This window comes from Oncorhynchus tshawytscha, linkage group LG12, assembly GCF_018296145.1.
Source record: "Oncorhynchus tshawytscha isolate Ot180627B linkage group LG12, Otsh_v2.0, whole genome shotgun sequence".
Classification (NCBI taxonomy): Eukaryota; Metazoa; Chordata; class Actinopteri; order Salmoniformes; family Salmonidae; genus Oncorhynchus; species Oncorhynchus tshawytscha.
In genome coordinates, this window is record NC_056440.1 from 22,031,530 (window position 1) to 22,054,629 (window position 23,100).

The 23,100-nt window shown below is 43.8% G+C and overlaps 1 protein-coding gene across 14 annotated transcripts in view; it reads right to left on the reverse strand.

The window, feature by feature from the left end:
* The window catches only part of LOC112262704 (armadillo repeat protein deleted in velo-cardio-facial syndrome), a 223,640-nt gene that overhangs the window by 188,569 nt on the left and 11,971 nt on the right, over positions 1 to 23,100 (reverse strand). The gene's annotated exons all lie outside the window — the stretch shown is intronic.

Sequence of the window (23,100 nt, forward strand, 5' to 3'; positions counted from 1 at the left end):
TCTGGCCCCACCCCATCCCACCAACATACCAAAGGAAGGGGGAGAGAGAGAGTTCCAAAAAATGTCCAGTTGCCAGGACCTCAAATAAAAAGTTAATCTAGACACCGTTGCCCTAGAGCACAAAAAATGTGCCTGAACTTCCACAAAGCTGTGAACAATCTGAGAGCCTTCTTCGCCACCAAAAGGAACATAAAATTCGACATCCTAACTAGGATCTGGCAAAAAAATACTTGAATCAGTTATAGAACCCATTGCCCTTTATGGTTGTGAGGTCTGGGGTCCTCTTACCAACCACGAATTCACAAAATAGAACACCAAATTGAGCCTCTGCATGCAGAATTTTGCAAAAACATCCTATGTGTACAATGTAAAACACTAAATAATGCAGAGCAGAATTAGAACGATACCGCTAATGATCAAATTCCAGAAAAGAGCCATTCAATTCTACAACCACCTAAAAGGAAGCCATTCCCAAACCTTCCATATCAAAGACATCATCTACAGGGAGATGAAGCTCGAGAAGAGTCCTCTCAGCAAGCTGGTCCAGGGGCTCTGTTCACAAACAGACCCCACAGAGCCCAAAGAGAGCAACACAATTAGACCCAACAAAATTGTGAGAAAACAAAAAGAGAATTACTTGACAACTTGGAATATATTAACAAAAAAACTCAAATTGGAATGCTATTTGGCCCTAAACAGAGAGTACATAGTGGCAGAATACCTGACCACTATGACTGACCCAAAATTAAGGAACGCTTTGACTATGTACAGACTCAGTCAGCATAGCCTTGCTATTGAGAAAGGCCACCATAGGCCAGTGGATGCTCCTCAGAGGAAGAAGGGGAGGACCATACTCCTCAGTGAATAGATAAAAACTATACTAAACTTTTCAGATAAAACTAAACTAAATATATTCACGTCACCAAATAATTGATTAAAACACACTGTTTTACAATGAAGGTCAACAGTAGCCTCAACAGCACTCTCTGGGTTAGCACCATGGTGTAGCCGGAGGACAGCTAATTTCCGTCCTCCTCTTGGTACACTTGACTTAAATAAAAAACCTTGGAGGCTCATGGTTCTCACCCCCGTCCACAGACTTACACAGTAATTATGACAACATCCAGAGGATATGTTGTCCATCAAAGGATCAGAGAATTAATATAGTACTGAAAGCATAAGCTACAGCTAGCTGGCACTGCATAAAACACAGTGAGTAGATGACATAAAGAGAGAGAACGACAACAGTTGAACAGTTTTGAACAAATTAATTTCTTCAAAAATTAAGAAGCAAGAGAGAGAGAGCTATATTTCGTTGTATTTTTTTTCACTTTCACTTACTTTGCTAACGAATGCAGCTAGCTAGTTTAGCCTACTTCAACACCCGGATCAAACAAAGAGGGATGCTATGTTACCCAGCTGGCTATGGCTATCCAACCATGTAACTCTTCCAAGTCAGGGTAAGCTTTTGATTTTTACTAATTTATTGCCATCGGGGCCCACCGGTGTAACTGCTAAACTGGTTGCTGTACACTGTACTGCATAATTGTAACATTAGCGCTAGTAGCTATGTTGACGATAACGTTAGCTAATATCGTAACAACGATGTAGGCTGTGTGTAGCGGTTAGTGGCTATGTTATGGAGGTTTGGCTTGGAAAGGTTTTTTCGCCTGGTCACAGACATCTGTTGTGTTGTGCACTAAAGTCCACAAGCGAAGAGGTGAGAGGAGGGGAGTGCGTAGATGCGAGAAGTAATTATTCAACAAGTAAAGTCATCATGCTGTTCGTACAGTATGTGGCTGCTACGAAAGTGAACTGTGTTTGCGGGTGATCATGGGCGTATTCATTCCACAAATTCTGTTGAAGAGCATTTTTTAAACGGAAGCAAACGGGAAAAAAACTATTTGGACTAATGATTACACCCTAGATCAGCTAGAAGCAGGCAAGGCAGTATTGAATGTGTGACTGTATGTCACCTTGATTACTCACATTTTTCTCTCAACCTGTGCATCTACGTTGTAAACTTTCATTCGTAGGCTAGGTTGTAGCAACTTCATGATGGGTATAGGGAAAATTATAAACTGGGTGGTTTAATCCCTGAATGCTGATTGGCTGAAAGCTGTGGTATATCAGACTGTATACCATGGGTATGACAAAATATGTATCTTTACTGCTCTAATCACGTTGGTAACCAGTTTATAATAGCAATAAGGCTCCTCGGGGGTTTGTGATATATGGCCAACAGCTAAGGGCTGTTCTTAGGCACGACGCAACGCGGAGTGCTAGGAGACAGCCCTTAGCCGTGGTATATTGGCCATATATCACAAACCCCCGAGGAGTCTTATTCCTTAATTATAGTGTCATGTAGTAGCCTAAACATATCGATGTTACATTGAACTGGGTGAATGAAATATGAATGACAGTCATCCAATATGCTGTAAAAGAAATAAGGCAATACTCATAAAAAAAAGTAAAATCCTCCCTAATCTTAAAAGACACCGACTGCCACTGCCGTAGGCAGACCTGGCTCTCAGGAGAAGACAGGCTATGTGCACACTGCCCACAAAATGAGGTGGAAACTGAGCTGCACTTCCTAACCTCCTGCCAAATGTATGACCATATTGGAGACACATATTTCCCTCAGATTACATAGACCTACAAAGAATTAGAAAACAAACCCAATTTTGACAAACTCCCATATCGATTAGGTGAAATACCACAGTGTGCCATCACAGCAACAAGATTTGTGACCCGTTGCCACAAGAAAAGGGCAACCAATGAAGCATAAACACCATTATAAATACATCCCATATTTATGTTGATTTAATTTCCCTTTTGCACATTGTAACACTGTACATAGCCATAATATAACATTTGAAGTGTAATGTTTACTGTTTATTTCTGATAGTTTATTTCACTTGCATGGCAATGTAAACATATTTCCCATATTAATAAAGCTCTTTGAATTGAAGCGTCCCTAAAAGAGGGGAACGTACACTGCAAGTTTTTACACACTCTCTCTCCCTCTTCATCCTTCCCCTCTATGCCTCTCATTCTCACCAACTCTTTGTCCACCATTCCTTCACTTACTGCCTTTGATATGAGGGGGGAAAACTGCAGGCGTTAAAGAATTCAGCTATAATACTGTGACCCACAGTGAGGAAGAATGTTCATCTAATCATGTAAATGTACTTGGCCAAGACTCAGACAGGATCTCAAGCAAGGCGACCTTTCTTTATAGGACACAACTTTGTGAAGGCTTGACTACACTTTGGAAAAAGGACCTAACACAAGAAAGGCCCAAATCTTCAGAAGAAAGGGAAATGGCTGAGGTTTGCATTCCCTAGCTGTGCATAGTATTATATTAGTTCACTTCTCTGTGGAAAACAACTACTTGAGTTAGTCTCCAAGAGAGACTATTTTACATAAAACTGCAGTCTGCACCCCGGCATTTTATGATCTTCAAATTACACACTTAATTATTTACTGACAACATGGCCTTTATAATACTCTCATATAACCCATGACACGGTGCTAGGCTTTCTGCAACACCGAGCAGCGCGTTAAAAACAACTTGTAAATAATCCATCGCAGGTAATCAAACCCAATTAGTCATTTTCTTGCCTGTCTGCCTGTCTGCCTGTATTTGGCTCGGAACAGATGGAGAAAAGGTTAATGTACTGCAACATGCCTCGCACTGACAGACACCTCAGATGAAGCTGCATCTGGTAAAATCATGTTTTCTGCTTCCCTCTTTGAGATGTGAGAGGAGGAGGAGTGGGAGAGAGAGAAGAGAAGAGTGGTGAGAGGGAGAGGAGGAGCGGGAGAGAGAGAAGAGAAGAGTGGTGAGCGGGAGAGGAGGAGCGGGAGAGAGAGAAGAGAAGAGTGGTGAGAGGGAGAGGAGGAGCGGGAGAGAGAGAAGAGAAGAGTGGTGAGAGAGAGAAGAGAAGAGTGGTGAGAGGGAGAGAGAGAAGAGAAGAGTGGTGAGAGGGAGGAGAGAAGAGTGGTGAGAGGGAGAGGAGGAGCGGGAGAGAGAGAAGAGAGGTGAGAGGGAGAGGAGGAGCGGGAGAGAGAGAAGAGAAGAGTGGTGAGAGGGAGAGGAGGAGCGGGAGAGAGAGAAGAGAAGAGTGGTGAGAGAAGAGAAGAGAAGAGTGGGAGAGAGAGAAGAGAGTGAGAGGGAGAGGAGGAGAGGGAGAGAGAGAAGAGAGGTGAGAGGGAGAGGAGGAGCGGGAGAGAGAGAAGAGAGGTGAGAGGGAGAGGAGGAGCGGGAGAGAGAGGAGAGAAGAGTGGTGAGAGGGAGAGGAGGAGCGGGAGAGAGAGAAGAGAGGTGAGAGGGAGAGGAGGAGCGGGAGAGAGAGAAGAGAAGAGTGGTGAGAGGGAGAGGAGGAGCGGGAGAGAGAGAAGAGAAGAGTGGTGAGAGGGAGAAGAGAAGAGTGGTGAGAGGGAGAGAGAGAAGAGAAGAGTGGTGAGAGGGAGGAGAGAAGAGTGGTGAGAGGGAGAGGAGGAGCGGGAAGAGAAGAGAGGTGAGAGGGAGAGGAGGAGCGGGAGAGAGAGAAGAGAGGTGAGAGGGAGAGAGAGAAGAGAAGAGTGGTGAGAGGGAGAGGAGGAGCGGGAGAGAGAGAAGAGAGGTGAGAGGGAGAGGAGGAGAGAGAGAGAGAAGAGAGGTGAGAGGGAGAGGAGGGAGGAGAGAGAGAAGAGAGGTGAGAGGGAGAGGAGGAGCGGGAGAGAGAGAAGAGAGGTGAGGGAGAGGAGGAGCAGGAGAGAGAGAAGAGAAAAGTGGTGAGAGGGAGAGGAGGAGCGGGAGAGAGAGAAGAGTGGTGAGAGGGAGAGGAGGAGCTGGAGAGAGAGAAGAGAAGAGTGGTGAGAGGGAGAGGGTGAGGGTGACAGAAAGAGAGACAGCGAGACAGCGAGAACGAGCGAAAGAGAGAGAGAGGAACTAGCTAAATCAGTTGACAAGCTTCGAGACACCATCTCCTTCTGGTAAATGTATGCAGGTCTATCATTGAGGTTGGAACAGTAGCAGAGCCTGCAAAAGCGGAATCTTATGACTTTCAACAGTATGCAATTATTTCCAACAAAATGTCAACTCAGCAATATGGAGGATTATTATGTTGTCTTTCCATTTGTGCAACAAAGGGAATTTTCTCTCCCTATTCAGTGAAATAATAACATACAAGCCTGCCAGTGATTGGAAGGCTAAGAAAAGGGCAAGTGTAGCGTAGGATGCCTATACCATCTCAGAATGCTACTCCTCCTTAAAAGTCATCAATTAAACACCTCAATACTTGAGTAAAATAATTTGGGCACTTACAGAAATTAAATTAAATCAAATGTTATTGGTCACATGTGCCAAATACAACAACTGTGGACTATACAGTGAAATGCTTACCTAAGAGCCTTTTCCCAACAATGCAGAGTTGGAGACGTAATTTATAGATCGGCCGGCGAGGGTGCTCTCGAGCGGCTAGATGTTCTTTACCATTTACCATCAGATTTGCCACCAATGCTCCTATAGGACACATCACTGCACTCTATACTTCTCTGTAAACTGGTCATCTCTGTATACCTGTGGCAAGACACACTGGTTGTTGCTTATTTATAAAAGCCTCTTAGGCCTCACTCCCCCCTATCACAGATATCTACTGCAGCCATCATCCTCCACATACAACACCCATTCTGCCAGTCACATTCTGTTGAAGGTCCCCAAAGAAACACATCCCTGGGTCGCTCGTCTTTTCAGTTCGCTGCAGCTGGCGACTGGAATGAGCTGGAACAAACACTAAAAATGGACAGTTTATCTCAGTCTCTTCATTCAAAGACTCAATCATGGACACTCTTACTGACAGTTGTGTCTGCTTTGCATGATGTATTGTTGTCTCTACCTTCTTGACCTTTGTGCTGTTGTATGTGCCCAACAATGTTGGTACCCTGTTTTCTGCTGCTACCATGTTGTGATGCTGCCATGTTGTGTTGCTATCATGTTGTTGTCATGTTGTGTTGCTGCCATGCTGTGTTATGTGTTACTGCCATGCTGTGTTATGATGTGTTACTGCCATGTTGTGTTGTCATGTTGTGTTGCTACCATGTTGTTGTCATGTTGTGTTGCTACCATGTTGTTGTCATGTTGTGTTACTGCCATGCTGTGTCATGTTGTGTTGCTACCATGTTGTTGTCATGTTGTGTTACTACCATGCTGTGTTATGTGTTACTGCCATGCTGTGTTTTCATGTGTTGCTACCATGTTGTCATGTTGTGTTGCTATCATGTTGTTGTCATGTTGTGTTGCTATCATGTTGTTGTCATGTTGTGTTACTGCCATGTTGTGTTATGGTGTGTTACTGCCATGCTGTGTTTTCATGTTGTGTTGCTACCATGTTGTTGTCATGTTGTTGTGTTACTGCCATGCTGTGTTATGTGTTACTGCCATGCTGTTTTCATGTTGTGTTGCTACCATGTTGTTGTCATGTTGTGTTGCTACCATGTTGTTGTCATGTTGTGTTACTGCCATGCTGTGTTATGATGTGTTACTGCCATGCTGTTTTCATGTTGTGTTGCTACCATGTTGTTGTCATGTTGTTGTGTTACTGCCATGATGTGGTATGATGTGTTACTGCCATGCTGTGTTTTCATGTTGTGTTGCTACCATGTTGTTGTCATGTTGTTACTGCCATGCTGTGTTATGATGTGTTACTGCCATGCTGTTTTCATGTTGTGTTGCTATCATGTTGTTGTCATGTTGTTGTGTTACTGCCATGCTGTGGTATGATGTGTTACTGCCATGCTGTGTTTTCATGTTGTGTTGCTACCATGTTGTTGTCATGTTGTTGCGTTACTGCCATACTGTGTTATGATGTGTTACTGCCATGCTGTGTTTTCATGTTGTGTTGCTACCATGTTGTTGTCATGTTGTGTTGCTACCATGTTGTTGTCATGTTGTGTTACTGCCATGCTGTGTTATGATGTGTTACTGCCATGCTTTTTTCATGTTGTGTTGCTACCATGTTGTTGTCATGTTGTTGTGTTACTGCCATGCTGTGGTATGATGTGTTACTGTCATGCTGTGTTTTCATGTTGTGTTGCTACCATGTTGTTGTCATGTTGTGTTACTGCCATGCTGTGTTATGATGTGTTACTGCCATGCTGTTTTCATGTTGTGTAGCTACCATGTTGTTGTCATGTTGTGTTACTGCCATGCTGTGTTATGATGTGTTGCTATCATGTTGTGTTATGATGTGTTACTGCCATGCTGTTTTCATGTTGTGTTGCTACCATGTTGTTGTCATGTTGTGTTATGATGTGTTACTACCATGCTGTGTTGTCGTCTTAGGTATCTCTTTATGTAGTGTTGTTTTGTCTCTCTTGTCGTGATGCGTTTTGTCATATTTTTTATTTAATTTATTTTTAATCCCAGCCCCCATCCCTACAGGAGGTATTTTGCCTTTTTGTAGGCCATCGTTGTAAATAACAATTTGTTCTTAAAACTTACCTAGTTAAATCAAATTAAAAATAAATTAAAAAAGAGTTAAAAAGTAAGACAAATATTGTCTAAATAAAAAGGAAATAGTAACACAACAAAAAGTCTTTGTACAAGGAGTACAAGTACCAAGTCAATGTGCAGGGGTACGTGGTAGTTGAGGTAAAAGTAGGGGTAAAAGTGACTAGGCAGTCAGCATATATCATGAACAGAGTAGCAGCAGTGTATGTGAAGAGTGTGTGTGTGTGTGTATGTGAAGAGAGTGTGTGTGTGTGTCGTCAATATGCATGTCTGTGTGTATTTTGTGTGTGTGAGCGTATGTGGATGTGCTTAACTATAATTGTGGGGACCAATTGGGGACATTTTGTTAGTCCCCACAAGGTCAAATTATAGTTCTAGGGGGTTTAGGGTTAAGGTTAGAATTAGGTTTAGGGTTAGGAGCGAGAGTTCGTTTTATGATTAGGAACTAGGGTTAGGTTTAGGATTAAGTTTAGGCTTTCGGGTTATGGGTAAGGGTTAGGTTTAGTGTTATGGGTTAGGGAAAATAGGATTTTGAATGGGACTGAATTGTGTGTCCCCACAAGGTTAGTTAGACAAGACTGTGTGTGTGTGTGTGTGTGTATGTGTGTGTGTGTGTTGCTGTGTCAGTGTAGTTTGTGTGAGTGTGTGTCTAGTGAGTTTGCAATGACCCAGGGCAAGGGACAATTACGATAAATAAATCATAATGGGGTCAATGTAAACAGTCCAGGTAGCCATTTGATTAACTGTTGAGCATTCTTATGACTTGGGGGTAAAAACTGTTGAGGTGCCTTTTGGTTCCAGACTTTGCACTCCTGTACCGACTGCCATGCGATAGCAGAGAGAACAGTCTATGACTTGGGTGTCTGGAGTCTTTGACAAATTTTAGGGTCTTCCTGTGACACCGCCTGGAATAGAGGTCCTGGATTGCAGGAAGCTCGGCCCCAGTGATGGGATTTCAACCCCAGTGATATACTGGGCCGTACGCACTACCCTCTGTAGCGCCTTGCAGTCGGATGCAGAGCAGTTACCATACCAAGCAATGATGCAGCCAGTCAAGATGTTCTCAATGGTGCAGCTGTAAAACCTTTTGAGGATCTGAGGGCCAATGCCAAATATTTTCAGCCTCCTGGGGGGAAGCAGGCATTGTCGTACCCTCTTCACAACTATGTTGGTGTGTTTGGACCATGAAAGGAACTTGAAGTTCTCAACCCGCTCCACTACAGCCCTGTCAATGTTAATGGGGGCGTGGTCGGCACTCCATTTCCTGTCATCACGATAATCTCCTTTGTCTTGCCCATTGAGGGAGAGGTTGTTGTCCTGGCATCCGGATTAGTGTCCTGCTACTTGAATGTGGCAGCTCTAGCATTTAGGTCAGTGCAGATGTTGCCTGTAATCCTTGGCTTCTGGTTGGGATATGTACATACAGTCACTGTGGGGACAACGTTATCAATTAACTTATTAATGAAGCCAGTGACTGATGTGGTAAACTCCTCAATGCCATGGGATGAATCCCGGAACGTATTCCAGTCTGTGCTAGCATAACAGTAGTTTAGCATCCACTTCATCGGACCACTTCCATATTGAGTGTTTGCTTGTAAGCAGGAATCAGGACGATAGAGTTATGGTCTGATTTGCCAAATGGAAGGTGGGGGAGAGCTTTGTATACCGTCTTTGTGTGTGGACTTAAGGTGATATAGAGTTTTTTCCCCCTCTAGTTGCACAGGTTAGATGCTGGTAGAGATGAGGTAAAAACAGATTTCAGTTTTCTTGCATTAAAATCACCGGCCACTAGGAGCACGCCTCAATGAGCATGGTCTTGTTTGCTGATGGCCGTATCCAGCTCGTTGAGTGCAGTCTTACTGCCAGCATCTGTTTGTGGTGGTAAATAGACAGCTGAATATGGCCTAGGTAAATAGTATGGTATACAACTTATGAGGTATTCTAACTCAGGCGAGCAGAACCTCAAGACTTCCTTAATATTAGAGATCACTCACCAGCTGTTGTTAATAAAAGAGACACACCACCCCCCGACCGGACTCTGCCGTTCTGTCCTGCCGATGCATAGAAAAACCAGCTAGAGGTATATTATCTATGTCCTTGTTCAGCCATGACTCTGAGAAGCAGAGTATATTACAGTTATTAATGTCCCGTTGAGATTGAGAGCATCTGCAGAGAAGAAGGGGAGAAACTCCCCAAATACAGGTGTGCCAAGTTTAAATCACTGCCAAAGGTACTTCAACAAAGTACTGAGTAAAGGGTCTGACTACTGTCTAAAAAACTGTTTTTGCTTTGTCATTATGGGGTATTGTATAGATTGATGAGGGGGAAAAGGCTGTACCTTAACAAAAAATAGAAAAAGTCAAGGGGGCTGAATACTTTCCGAACGCACTGTAGGAAACGATGGCGGAAGCATTATGTACCAACATTTAAAAAATATTTTAAAAATACAGAAAATAGCGTAAAACGTCCACCATTCCCCTGAACATGCCAAAGCAATCAACACCTCCCAACAAATCCCCTTTCCCTACTCAATTTCACAAACCGTTTGTCACTCCTCCCCCCTCTCTCCTCCCTTTCGTTCTATGATTGTGTGTGTCGGTGATGGAGCCCCCAGACTACCCAGGTCTGGTTAAATGAGGCACTGGGAGAGAAAGACAACAGTAGTAGCTCTTATTCTCTGACACATTCCTCCTCTGGCAATAATCATTTCCAAAGCTGCACTCAGACACATAGAGTGTGAGACAGTCTGCATTCCAGACCTCACTTCTGCCACTCTGCCCTGCTGTAATGACTTCATGTGCAAAGTCAAGAGGCCCTGGGTCTGCTGCTGGCCAAAAGCAGTGCATAACTTGCTCTCTGTCACCCAGACCCACACCAGCCCCAGACCTTCTGTATGGGTAGAAATGGTGCATGCAATGGGGTTACCATGACAGGGCTACATGACTGATGTGACAGGTATACCTACAGAGCGCCTGGTACACATAAGCTGCTGTCACTGTGAATCCACTCACTGCCAGTCTCTGTGCTGCTGGCAGGTTGGCAGATGGCAGATGGCAGAGCCGGGGTCCCTCACTGCACCTCTGGCCAAGCCACGACCATATTGGTAGACTAAGCGTTCATAAAGTGAAGAGCAGTGGTTCCCAACTTCAGTCCTTGAGTACCCCCAACAGAACATGTTTGTTGTAGTCCTGGGCAAACATACATGATACAACTCATTCAGGGCCTGGTGATTCGTTGACAAGTTGAATCAGGTGTGCTTGTCTGACAAATGTGTACTGGTGTAAAGGATAATCTCAAGGTTTAAAGCAAGGCAGACACCAACATGTCTTCAATGTGTACTTCTTGAACCCAAAATATTGTCAGAATAAAACTTCTGGTACGAGTTTGCTGTGCCATTTACATGCTTGTAACTCATGTAGTAAAAATGTCGCACCAGTACCTGAAACGTATTAACATAATTAAATCAAGGCTTTGAACAGCCCAAAACCTCTAAACTACAAAGCACATGAAGCATTCTAACTGTTTTCAATTTAGACTTCCAATCAGGGGAGGGGGGTCAAGGTCCGGCCATGTTTGGTTAAATATGCAACTAGTCTGAGGCAGAAGGTCACATTCCTGGAGTGGCACTGGCTCTAGTAAAGGAGAGAGAGTGGGATATGCGTCAACAGCAACCTTGGGAAAATCCTCTGCATTATCATTAACAGCTTTTTACCAAATTATCGTACGACAGACCACATATTCACCCTGCACAACCTAATTGACATACAATCAAACCAAAAAAAGGCCAAGTCTTCTCATGCTTTATTGATTTCAAAAAAGAGTTTGACTCAATTTGGCATGAGGGTCTGCTATGCAAATTGAAACATACGGCATTACAAAATCCATGAACATAAACAACAAGTTTGCGGTTAAAATTGGCAAAAAACACACATTTCTTTCCAAAGGGCCGTGGGGTGAGACAGAGATGCAGCTTAAGCCCCACTCTCTTCAACATATATATCAACAAATTGGCAAGGGCATTAGAACAGTCTGCAGCACCCTGCCTACCCTACTAGAATCTGAAGTCAAATGTCTACTGTTTGCTGATGATCTAGTGCTTCTGTCACCAACCAAGGAGGGCCTACAGCACTACCTAGATCTTCTGCACAAATTCTGCAAGACCTGGGTCCTGACAGTAAATCTCAGTAAGAGCAAAATAATGGTGTTCCAAAAAAGGTTCAGTTGCCAGGACCATAAATACAAATTCCATCTAGACACCATTGCCCTGGAGCACATAAAAAAACTATACATACCTTGGCCTAAACATCAGCACCACAGGTAACTTCCACAAAGCTGTGAACGATCTGAGAGACAATGCAAGAAGTGCCTTCTATGCCATCAAAAGGAACATAAAATTTGACATACCAATTACTAAAATTACTTGAATCAGTTATAGAACCCATTGCACTTCATGGTTGTGAGGTTTGGGGTCCGCTCACCATCCAAGAATTCACAAAATGGGACAAACACTAAATTAAGACTCTGCATGCAGAATTCTGCTAAAAACATCCTCCGTGTACAACGTAAAACACCAAATAATGCATGCAGAGCAGAATTAGCCCGATACCCGCTAATGATCAAAATCTAGAAAAGAGCCGTTAAATTCTACAACCACCTAAAAGGAACCGATTCCCAAACCTTCCATAACAAAGCCATCACCTAGAGAGTGGCTCTCAAGAGAAGACAGGCAAAGTACACACTGCCCACAAAATGAGGTGGAAACTGAGCTGCACTTCCTAACCTCCTGCCAAATGTATGACTATATTAGAGACACATATTTCCCTCAGATTACATAGACCTACAAAGAATTAGAAAACAAACCCAATTTTGACAAACTCCCATATCGATTAGGTGAAATACCACAGTGTGCCATCACAGCAACAAGATGTGACCTGTTGCCACAAGTGCAACCAATGAAGAACAAACACCATTGTACACGGTTTTTCTTTATTTGTACTATTTTCTACATTGTAGAATAATAGTGAAGACATCAAAACTATGAACAAACACATATGGAATCATGGAGTAACCAAAAAAAGTGTTAAACAAATCAAAATATATTTTATATTTGAGCTTCTTCAAATAGCCACCCGTTGCCTTGATGACAGCTTTGAACACTCTTGGCATTTTTTCAACCAGCTTCATGAGGTAGTCACCTGGAATGCATTTCAATTAACAGGTGTGTCGCCTTAAAAGTTAATTTGTGAAATTTCTTTCCTTAATCCGTTTGAGGGTCTAAAAGTGTCTTATATGGTGAGCTACCGAATGGCTAGGACAGGCAAGCCCCATACTATTGTGGTGGACTTAATTCGTCCTGACATTATTGGGTGAAAAGGCCCAAAACACTATACAGACAATGACTTCATCAAACAACACTGTTTCACGAAGAATCAGTGACATGGCAGGAGATGTTTTGAAACAATTATCGCATCACGTACAAGGGGGTGAATTATATGCGTAACAGCTGGATGAGTCAACAGAGATGGCGGGCCTGGCACAGCTTCTGGTATACGTCCGTTACGTTTATGCGGGGTCAATTAAGGAAGACATCCTCTTCTTCAAACCACTGGAAACCGGGACAAAACTGAGGCTCTGATTAAGAAGTTGGAGCTCATTTCGGTCTGCATTAACAAGGACATTGTGTACAAATGAACTCAAGCTTACTGACAATGTCAAATGTGATATAGAGAAGCAGCTGAGTGAACTGGGTGCGCAATTACACAGGTACTTTCCCGAAACAGATGACAAAACAACTAGATTTGTTATCCCTTTCATGCCCTGCCTCCAGTCCACTTACCGATATCTGAACAAGAGAGCCTCATCAAAATTGCAACAAGTGGTTCTGTGAAAATTTAATTGAATCAGAAGCCACTGCTAGATTTCTGGATAGGGCTGCGCTCAGAGTTTCTTGCCTTGGCAAATCACGCTGTTAAGACACTGATGCCCTTTGCAACCACGTACCTATGTGAGAGTGGATTCTCGGCCCTCACTAGCATGAAAACTAAACACAGGCACATACTGTGTGTGGAAAACAATTTAAGACTGAGACGTTCTCCAATACAACCCAACATTGCAGTTATATGCATCCTTTCAAGCACACCCTTCTCATTAACCTGTGGTGAGTTATTTAAAATATGTTATGAACAAATAAGGTTTTATATGTAAGATGCTAAGATATGTAAGAATAAAGAGCAAAATATTGATTATTATTATATTATTATTTGTACCCTGGTCCTATAAGAGCTCGTCCCACGAGCCAGGTTGTGACAAAAACTTACACTTATGTTTAATAAATGTATCGTATAGTGAGTGTTTGTAGCAGGCTTACACTGATGGCAAAAAACAACATTTGAGAGTGTGCTGAGCCTGGTGCTAGAGGGGTTACGGAGCTGGAGGTTAAATGTTTGAAGGGGTACGGGAATAAAAAAGTTTGGGAACCACTGCTCTAACCAATGGAATTGGAATGTCCTTCTACACACAGAGATCCGTACAATATAGTCTAGCTATGTAGACTAGAAAGAGAAAAGAGCCCGAGAGGAAGGGGGCCACATACAGAACAAGTGTATGTGTTCCAAATGGCACCCTATTCCCTTTATAGTGCACTACCTTTGACCAGGGCCTGAGCCTACCAGGGCCTATATGTCTCTAGTCAAAAGTAGTGTACTATATAGGGAATAGGGTTCAATCCACAACGCCGCCTTTTCATAGAGAGGTGATTACACATTTACGGGAAGCTCAAATTTTCCTAATGACACAGAGGAGAACGGAGGGAGAGAGGGGTGGAGGGGAAGAAGGGAGGAGGAGTGGTGGACTGAGGCTCATTGTTAGGCTGCAGGTGATTTACGAGAGGCCAGTGAGGGATATATCTGCCAGCATGCCTGCCGTCGCTATAGCACTGTGCCTTTGTGTCAATTGTGGCGTTGCAGGGCCAATGAGGGTGTGAGGGTGCGAGCGTGTGTGTCTGTGTGTGCGTGCGTGCGTGTGTGGAAAGCAGTGTGGTGTAGTGCCATCCCGGGGCCAGACTGAGGTCCATACATCTCACCCACAGACAGCACTGAAATCAAAGGATGCACCGTTCCTCTAAAGGAACCTCACAACATTTGCACAGGACAGGGGTAGTTGGTAGTGTACCCCATCCCATCTCTAGCTCACTGTCTGAATACTAACCAGAACAGGTCTCTATAGAGTGCCACCATTCACCACTTGACCCTTCACTCCTCCATAACACAGTAAGAAAACAGACCTGGGATGGGACACAAATGGAACCCTATTCCCTACATAGTGCACTACCATAAGGCTCTGGTCAAAAGTAGTGTACTGCCTCCCGGGTGGCACAGTGGTCTATGGCACTGCATCGCAGCGCTAGCTGTGCCACCAGAGACTCTGGGTTTGCGCCCAGGCTCTGTCGCAGCTGGCCGCGACCGTGAGGTCCGTGGGGCTCTGGTCAAAAGTAGTGTACTGCCTCCCGGGTGGCACAGTGGTCTACGGCACTGCATCGCAGAGCTAGCTGTGCCACCAGAGACTCTGGGTTCGCGCCCAGGCTCTGTCGCAGCCGGCCGCGACCGCGAGGTCCGTGGGGCGACACACAATAGGCCTAGCGTTGTCCGGGTTAGGGAGGGTTTGGCTTGTAGGGATATCCTTGTCTCATCGCGCACCAGCGACTCCTGTGGTGGGCTGGGCGCAGTGCGCGCTAACCAAGGTAGCCAGGTGCACGGTGTTTCCTCCGACACATTGCTGCGGCTGGCTTCCGGGTTGGAGGCGCGCTGTGTTAAGAAGCAGTGCGGCTTGGTTGGGTTGTGTTTCGGAGGACGCATGGCTTTCGACCTTCGTCTCTCCCGAGCCCGTACGGAGTTGTAGCAATGAGACAAGACAACAATTAGATACCATAAAATTGGGAAGAAAAATATATATGTGTGTGTGTATATATATATATATATATATATATATATATATATATATATATATATATATATATATATATATACACACACACACACACAGTGGGGCAAAACATATTTAGTCAGCCACCAATTGTGCAAGTTCTCCCACTTAAAAAGATGAGGCCTGTTTTCATTTTCATCATAGGTACACTTCAACTATGACAGACAAAATTTGAAAAAAAATCCAGAAAATCACATTGTAGGATTTTTAATTAATTAATTTGCAAATTATGGTGGAAAATAAGTATTTGGTCACCTACAAACAAGCAAGATTTCTGGCTCTCACAGACCTGTAACTTCTTATTTAAGAGGCTCCTCTGTCCTTCACTCGTTACCTGTATTAATGGCACCTGTTTGAACTTGTTATCAGTATAAAAGACACCTGTCTACAACCTCAAACAGTCACACTCCAAACTCCACAGAGCTGTCAAAGGACACCAGAAACAAATTGTAGACCTGCACCAGGCTGGGAAGACTGAATCTGCAATAGGTAAGCAGCTTGGTTTGAAGAAATCAACTGTGGGAGCAATTATTAGGAAATGGAAGACATACAAGACCACTGATAATCTCACTCGATTTGGGGCTTCATGCAAGATCTCACCCCGTGGGGTCAAAATGATCACAAGAACGGTGAGCAAAAATCCCAGAACCACACGGGGGGACCTAGTGAATGACCTGCAGAGAGCTGGGACCAAAGTAACAAAGCCTACCATCAGTAACACACTACGCCGCCAGGGACTCAAATCCTGCAGTGCCAGACGTGTCCCCCTGCTTAAGCCAGTACATGTCCAAGCCCGTCTGAAGTTTGCTAGAGAGCATTTGGATAATCCAGAAGAAGATTGGGAGAATGTCATATGGTCAGATAAACCAAAATATAGCTTTTTGGTAAAAACTCAACAACTCGTCATGTTTGGAGGACAAAGAATGCTGAGTTGCATCTAAAGAACACCATACCTACTGTGAAACATGGGGGTGGAAACATCATGCTTTGGGGCTGTTGTTCTGCAAAGGGACCAGGACGACTGATCCGTGTAAAGGAAAGAATGAATGGGGCCATGTATCGTGAGATTTTGAGTGAAAACCTCATTCCATCAGCAAGGGCATTGAAAATGAAACGTGGCTGGGTCTTTCAACATGACAATGATCCCAAACACACCACCCGGGCAATGAAGGAGAGGCTTCGTAAGAAGTATTTCAAGGTCCTGGAGTGGCCTAGCCAGTTTCCAGATCTCAACCCCATAGAAAGTCTTTGGAGGGGGTTGAAAGTCCGTGTTGCCCAGCAACAGCCCCAAAACATCGCTGCTCTAGAGGAGATCTGCATGGAGGAATGGGCCAAAATACCAAATCAAATCAAATCCAATTTACAGTGCCTTGCGAAAGTATTCGGCCCCCTTGAACTTTGCGACCTTTTGCCACATTTCAGGCTTCAAACATAAAGATATAAAACTGTATTTTTTTGTGAAGAATCAACAACAAGTGGGACACAATCATGAAGTGGAATGACATTTATTGGATATTTCAAACTTTTTTAACAAATCAAAAACTGAAAAATTGGGCGTGCAAAATTATTCAGCCCCCTTAAGTTAATACTTTGTAGCGCCACCTTTTGCTGCGATTACAGCTGTAAGTCGCTTGGGGTATGTCTATCAGTTTTGCACATCGAGAGACTGACATTTTTTCCCATTCCTCCTTGCAAAACAGCTCGAGCTCAGTGACGTTGGATAGAGAGCATTTGTGAACAGCAGTTTTCAGTTCTTTCCACAGATTCTCGATTGGATTCAGGTCTGGACTTTGACTTGGCCATTCTAACACCTGGATATGTTTATTTTTGAACCATTCCATTGTAGATTTTGCTTTATGTTTTGGATCATTGTCTTGTTGGAAGACAAATCTCTGTCCCAGTCTCAGGTCTTTTGCAGACTCCATCAGGTTTTCTTCCAGAATGGTCCTGTATTTGGCTCCATCCATCTTCCCATCAATTTTAACCATCTTCCCTGTCCCTGCTGAAGTAAAGCAGGCCCAAACCATGATGCTGCCACCACCATGTTTGACAGTGGGGATGTGTTCAGGGTGATGAGCTGTGTTGCTTTTACACCAAACATAACATTTTGCATTGTTGCCAAAAAGTTCAATTTTGGTTTCATCTGACCAGAGCACCTTCTTCCACATGTTTGGTGTGTCTCCCAGGTGGCTTGTAGCAAACTTTAAACGACACTTTTTATGGATAACTTTAAGAAATGGCTTTCTTCTTGCCACTCTTCCATAAAGGCCAGATTTGTGCAATATACGACTGATTGTTGTCCTATGGACAGAGTCTCCCACCTCAGCTGTAGATCTCTGCAGTTCATCCAGAGTGATCATGGGCCTCTTGGCTGCATCTCTGATCAGTCTTCTCCTTGTATGAGCTGAAAGTTTAGAGGGACGGCAAGGTCTTGGTAGATTTGCAGTGGTCTGATACTCCTTCCATTTCAATATTATCGCTTGCACAGTGCTCCTTGGGATGTTTAAAGCTTGGGAAATCTTTTTGTATCCAAATCTGGCTTTAAACTTCTTCACAACAGTATCTCGGACATGCCTGGTGTGTTCATTGTTCTTCATGATGCTCTCTGCGCTTTTAACGGACCTCTGAGACTATCACAGTGCAGGTGCATTTATACGGAGACTTGATTACACACAGGTGGATTGTATTTATCATCATTAGTCATTTAGGTCAACATTGGATCATTCAGAGATCCTCACTGAACTTCTGGAGAGAGTTTGCTGCACTGAAAATAAAGGGGCTGAATAATTTTACACGCCCAATTTTTCAGTTTTTGATTTGTTAAAAAAGTTTGAAATATCCAATAAATGTCGTTCCACTTCATGATTGTGCCCACTTGTTGTTGATTCTTCACAAAAAAATACAGTTTTATATCTTTATGTTTGAAGCCTGAAATGTGGCAAAAGGTCGCAAAGTTCAAGGGGGCCGAATACTTTCGCAAGGCACTGTATTTATATAGCCCTTCGTACATCAGCTGATATCTCAAAGTGCTGTACAGAAATCCCGCCTAAAACTCCAAACAGCAATCAATGCAGGTGTAGAAGCACGGTGGCTAGGAAAAACTCCCCAGAAAGGCCAAAACCTAGGAAGAAACCTAGAGAGGAACCAGGCTATGTGGGGTGGCCAGTCCTCTTCTGGCTGTGCCGGGTGGAGATTATAACAGAACATGGCTAGGGCTCAGGTCCTCCGAGAGAGAGAAAGAAAGAGAGAAAGAGAGAATTAGAGAGAGCACACTTAAATTCACACAGGACACCGAATAGGACAGGAGAAGTACTCCAGATACAACAAACTGACCCTAGCCCCCCGACACATAAACTACTGCAACATAAATACTGGAGGCTGAGACAGGAGGGGTCAGGAGACACTGTGGCCCCATCCGAGGACACCCTCGGACAGGGCCAAACAGGAAGGATACCAGCAACAGTGTGTGAAAACCTTGTGAAGACTTACAGAAAACGTTTGACCTGTCATTGCCAACAAAGGGTATATAACAAAGTATTGAGATAAACTTTTGTTATTGACCAAATACTTATTTTCCACCATAATTTGCAAATAAATTCATTAAAAATCCTACGATGTGATTTTCTGGATTTTTTTTCTTCTCATTGTGTCTGTCATAGTTGAAGTTTAACTATGATGAAAATTACAGGCCTCTCATCTTTTTAAGTGGGAGAACTTGCACAATTGGTGACTGACTAAATACTTTTTTGCCCCACTGTATATAGATATATTTTTTTAAGCAGTGTACTATATAGGGAATAGGGTATCGTTTGGAGCCCAGTCTTAACTTGATTTGAGTGAATGAGGATTGAAAGACATTCTTCGTGTCAGTGGTTTCCTGTTGATGATTCCATTAAGGAACACAATATACAGTGTCTGACTGCATTGTCTTGACATTCTTCAGAAGACATCAATGTAAAAAGGCTCAAAAATCTCCTAGTAGCACTTTAGTAAGTGTTTGATCACAATGAGTGAGGGGAAAAAAGCCCATCTGAAATACAGTATACAGTTTTGGGAAAAAAGCAGACTGGTGTTTCCAAAAACCATTTCCTTACTGATGCACAGTGACTGTAGCACAGCATGTGACGATAACATTAATATCTTCATTAACAATTCACCAAACATACACTTGACCATGACAACACAGTTCAAACAATCTGTATTAAAAATACTATTGTGCTTTCTCCATTACCCTCTGTGGGTAGTGAGAACAGCTAAACCCAGTCAGCTTATCAGGGATGTTGATGCTAGCTTTTTCCAAAGCAGTGAATTATTTATTGTTTCTCTTGTTTTGACCACCATGCTGATGTTCCCCTCCACAGAACATCCACTAATTAGAGAGGGGAGCTCTTTGGAAAATGCTCAAATACACCAGTCAACATCAGGATCAGGACGGGTCTCCTCCACCTTACTCCAACCAATCAGACAGCCAGTACAAACCTCCCTGTCTACTCTGTGGAGTCCAGTAACCAACTGTGGACATTGTGTTGACACAAGGTTCTCTCTCTCGCTCTCTCTTAGTACACAAAACAACAGGGGAAAAAGTGCATCATTGTATGAACCATTTTGGTGATCGATTTTGGAACATGTTGGAACAACACTGTCAAAGGATTGCATTGAAACTACTAAACCTTAGAGCCAAGACAACAAGGCAGAACAGGAAACAGCATCTGCTGCCAGCAATAGAGTCTCTGGAGTTGAAGAGAGTTCTTTCTAAATCAACAGCTAATCACTTTCATTAAGTATTTACTTGCGATTCCATGAATCAGTCTCTGGCTGCCTCTCCTCTCTGACCCCAACTTTTAATAACAGAGGGCCCACCGAGGGCTGCCCCTGCGCTGGCGACTGGGAGCCCCCGAGCTACCAGCCGCTGATCCTCAGCCCATTATAATCCATCATGCATGGACGAGAGAGTACGAGATGTGCGTGCGTGTGGCTGCGAGAGGAGAGGATAGGAGAGTTGGATGCCTTCATACAACAGAGAGTCGGATGCCTTCCACATCCTTCATACAACAGAGAGTCGGATGCCTTCCTCATCCTTCATACAACAGAGAGTCGGATGCCTTCCTCATCCTTCATACAACAGAGAGTCGGATGCCTTCCTCATCCTTCATACAACAGAGAGTCGGATGCCTTCCTCATCCTTCATACAACAGAGAGTCGGATGCCTTCCTCATCCTTCATACAACAGAGAGTCGGATGCCTTCCTCATCCTTCATACAACAGAGCCGGATGCCTTCTTCATCCTTCATACAACAGAGAGTCGGATGCCTTCCTCATCCTTCATATAACAGAGAGTCGGATGCCTTCCTCATCCTTCATACAACAGAGTCAGATGCCTTCCTCATCCTTCATACAACAGAGTCAGATGCCTTCCTCATCCTTCATATAACAGAGAGTCGGATGCCTTCCTCATCCTTCATACAACAGAGTCGGATGCCTTCCTCATCCTTCATACAACAGAGTCGGATGCCTTCCTCATCCTTCATACAACAGAGAGTCGGATGCCTTCCTCATCCTTCATACAACAGAGAGTCGGATGCCTTCCTCATCCTTCATACAACAGAGAGTCGGATGCCTTCCTCATCCTTCATACAACAGAGTCAGATGCCTTCCTCATCCTTCATACAACAGAGAGTCGGATGCCTTCCTCATCCTTCATACAACAGAGTTGGATGCCTTCCTCATCCTTCATACAACAGAGTCGGATGCCTTCCTCATCCTTCATACAACAGAGAATCGGATGCCTTCCTCATCCTTCATACAACAGAGAGTCGGATGCCTTCCTCATCCTTCATATAACAGAGCCGGATGCCTTCTTCATCCTTCATACAACAGAGAGTCGGATGCCTTCCTCATCCTTCATATAACAGAGAGTCGGATGCCTTCCTCATCCTTCATACAACAGAGTCAGATGCCTTCCTCATCCTTCATACAACAGAGTCAGATGCCTTCCTCATCCTTCATACAACAGAGAGTCGGATGCCTTCCTCATCCTTCATACAACAGAGTCGGATGCCTTCCTCATCCTTCATACAACAGAGAGTCAGATGCCTTCCTCATCCTTCATATAACAGAGAGTCGGATGCCTTCCTCATCCTTCATACAACAGAGAGTCGGATGCCTTCCTCATCCTTCATACAACAGAGTCAGATGCCTTCCTCATCCTTCATACAACAGAGAGTCGGATGCCTTCCTCATCCTTCATACAACAGAGTCGGATGCCTTCCTCATCCTTCATACAACAGAGTCGGATGCCTTCCTCATCCTTCATACAACAGAGTCGGATGCCTTCCTCAACCTTCATACAACAGAGTCGGATGCCTTCCTCATCCTTCATACAACAGAGAGTCGGATGCCTTCCTCATCCTGGAGTACCACTCCACATATTTTAAAGCATAGTGGTGGCTGCATCATGTTATGGGTATGCTTGTAATTGTTAAGCACTGTGAAGTTTTTCATGATAAAACAAATGGAATGGAGCTAAGCACAGGCAAAATCCTAGAGAAAACCGGGCTCAGTCTGCTTTCCTGCAGACACTCGGAGATGAATTCACCATTCAGCAGGACAATTACCTAAAACGCAAGACCAAATCTACACTGGAGTTGCTTACCAAGAAGACCGTGAATGTTCCTGAGTGGCTGAATTACAGTTTTGACTTAAATCTGCTTGAAAATCTATGGCAGGATGTGAAAATGGTTGCCTAGTTTGAAGAATTATGAAAAGAATAACGGGCAAATATTGTAAAATCCAGATGTGCAAAGCTCTTAGATACTTACCCAGAAAGACTCACAGCTGTAATCACTGCAAAAGGTGATTCTAAACATGTATTAACTCAGGGGTGAGAATACTTATGTAAATGAGATATTGCTGTATTTGATTTTCAATACATTTGCAAAAACATGTTTTCACTTTGTCATTATGGGGTATTGTCTGTAGATGGGTGAGAGAAAAAAAAGCTATTTAATCCATCTTGAATTCAGGCTGTAACACAACAAAATATAGAATAAGTCAAGGGGTATGAATACTTTCTGGAGGCACTGAGTAAAAATAAAGAAAAACCCTTGAATGAGTAGGTGTGTCCAAACTTTTGACTGGTACTGTATAATAAACAATCTCATGATGTAATAGTAGGCTCCTTCCACGGTGCAGCGAGCCACTTGCGTGTGGCCTGTGTGTTTCGGGCCGTTCCGCCCAATTGACCCCCCGATGCAGGGAGAAGGGTGACGGGCCACTGCCGTTCACCTTGGAGCCACAACAGTGAGCCAGCTGTGAGTGATAACCACGCAGTGATCCTCCTGTAAAAGAGCAGGCTAATTCACTGGCTGTCGTGTTAAGCAGCTCTCGGTAAATCATTCACAATTTACGAGTATGAGAGGGCATCAACAAGTCAGGGACTTGGTTCATCAAAGCCTGAGGCAAGGGGGAGAAAAGGCCGGCTTACTCAGCTGGGAAGCCACATACTGCCACTAAATTATACATTTTTGTGGCTAAACAGGGAACGAGCCACAGATATGAACGGTGGCACAATCTGTGAACAAGAAAAGCATTTTGGGTTAAACATTATAAAAGCAGTGCATGCAGGG